Here is a 2,653-nt window from a genome sequence, read left to right on the forward strand (position 1 = left end):
GAGGCCCCAAGCATAAAATTGACACAGCTTTTATAGTATCAAACAAACAAGTTTAGGGGGTTTCCACACAAGCAAGTTCACAAGTTCAGGGGGTTTATGTCCACCCTGATCACACTTCCCTTTTTCAGCTGGAACACCTGGGCAACTGTTCTGTTCTTTAAAGGTGGGCAGGGTTGGTGGCAACCTGCGGTTTTTCTGAGAACTATTTTTCTCTTTGGCAGCACAGCTCTCTTTGGGGGTTACTTTGAGGGCAGCACAGATCAGGGGGCTTGATCTTAAAATGGAATTACTTTAGCTCTTCAGTTAGGTCCTGAGTTCAAACACCAGGAATGGTGTATGCACACACACACACACACATACACACACACACACACACACACACACACACACACACACACACACACACACACCACATGGAGGCACCTTTGCCAATAATATATCATTCCATTATGTTCAGCTCCCTAATTGTCTGCCAGAAGGACTCTTGAATTAATTGTAGCAGTTTGTTTCAACACGGAAATATAGTCTTACAAAGACAGGATGAGTGCAGGGAACTTGGCCTGCCACAGAAGGTGGCACAAATGAAGGTTTCCTATCAAAACAGACCACTGGAGAGAGAGATAGCTTGGGGTACAAACAGGCCTTTTTCTCCTGACCTTCAGAACCTGCGCACATTCATCCTCATTAATTTGCCCGGATGAATTGTTTGTTATGCAGCTTTACAGAAGTGAAACTTTTTGTCTGCCTGTTCCAAAAATGAAGCCGACTTCCTCCGGCAGCCTGGGGTATGGAGACCCCTCAGGCTACACTGGGAACATTGAGGGAGCCCCGAAACATGGATTGTCTTGAAAGTACTCTGTGCTATGAAATCATTCTATTCAAAGCAAATTTCCTAGCTGGGTGCCGTTCTTCATAGCAACTCTGGATCTTCACTGACACAAATGCATGCATACATACACAGACACATGGAGTTACTGGCTCTTTTTTTTGTGGCAGGTCCTGGGCTTGAACTGTGAGCCTAGACATTTTCCCTGAGGTCCTTTTGCTCAAGGAAACATTTTATTGTGTCTTAAACCATGATTACCCTAGGCTGTGGTGCAACTTTTACACCCACAGATGATCCAGGGATCCTAGGACCAGAGTTCAACTCCCAGCACTGGCAAAAATACATTAAACCAACAAAAATGGAGGAGGAAAAACCAGGAAATGTTACACAACAGTTTTTACTTTTGTTTCCTTAGCACTGTGACCCTCCTGAGTCTCAATGACTTGGCTTGAAAATTGTATGTGACCTTGCATGGATGATGGCTGAGGGGCTGTCAGTGAAGCCTGAGCCAAACCAGACACCTAGGCCCTGAGATCGCTCCTAGAACTGCCACCTACACACAGCTGAAGATCCTAGGAAACTCATTCCTATCAATAGGAACATTAATAGAATATTTGAAATTTATTAATTGAATTACTAACTAGCTAGTCATTCCAGTATAAGATTGTATGCAATAAATATAGGTCATTGATTAATTAATACTTTGTTAATTCTTCTACCATGATAATTGGAAGCATAATTTTATACCAAATAATTGGTAGTAATAGAATATATAAAAATAAGGTACAGACAACACTCTTTATATTGGGTTATACACTAGATTCTACATAAATGTCTATCTGTCTCTCTCAGTATATATTTATAGATGCATATACATATGTAAATACACACACACATGCACGCACACACACAAACAAACACACACACACACTGCAATCTAAACATCTACCTGTTTATATATTGGCCATTCCTAGGGCTTGATCTCAGGTCCTCAAATTGTCCTGCCAACTTCACTTGCATCAGACTGGTGTCCAACATTTAACCATTCATGAAGTGGGCCTGCTAGCCCCTGAGTTCAAGTCAGAGAATTGCCAAAAACTTAATCCTGTTCGAAAAGCCAATTGTTCCACTTGTTTTCTGTATCGATGAAAGTCCTGGGTCTCAGGAATGATGTAGAATACATAGGCAAAGCTATGTCTTATGTAATAGGATGCAAAATGTTATATGTGTAATCATGCTCACTCTCAAATACATAAGAAATAAAACACAAAATAAAACGAATACACTAACTGCAATATGCAATAAACATGTGTATGTAAATATGAATCATGTATTTCAAATATATACGAATATTATTTTTTCAAGTCTAGGATTTGAATTCAGGCCATGGGAACAGGCCTGACTTTCTTGTCTTCCAGCCCGGTGATCTTTCCATCCCCCACAGTGCTACAGATTTACCCACATCCTGAGTTCAAATCCCAGGCCTGGCAAAAACAATGGCCTGAATTCCAGGCCAAGGAGCCTCATAATATTTTAAATATTAAAATATTTTAAATATGTATGTATGCATGTATTTTTTTTTTCTCAAGCACAGGGCTTGATCTCAGGTAGTGGCAATTTTGCCTCAGCATTGATCACTCTAGGCTGGGGTGCAACCACTGGACCGAAAGCCAAACCTGGGTTCCTGGGCCTCAAATGCTGACAGGAAAACAATAATAAATAATGCGACACAGAAAAATAAAAACTGGCAACTTACCAGTTTTACATTTGTTTTCTTTGCAAAGTGACCATTCTGGGACTGAATGACACGGCTGCAAAATGTTGGTA

The sequence above is a fragment of the Dipodomys spectabilis genome, unplaced genomic scaffold, assembly GCF_019054845.1.
Source record: "Dipodomys spectabilis isolate Male_0828 unplaced genomic scaffold, ASM1905484v1 ptg000268l, whole genome shotgun sequence".
Classification (NCBI taxonomy): domain Eukaryota; kingdom Metazoa; phylum Chordata; class Mammalia; order Rodentia; family Heteromyidae; genus Dipodomys; species Dipodomys spectabilis.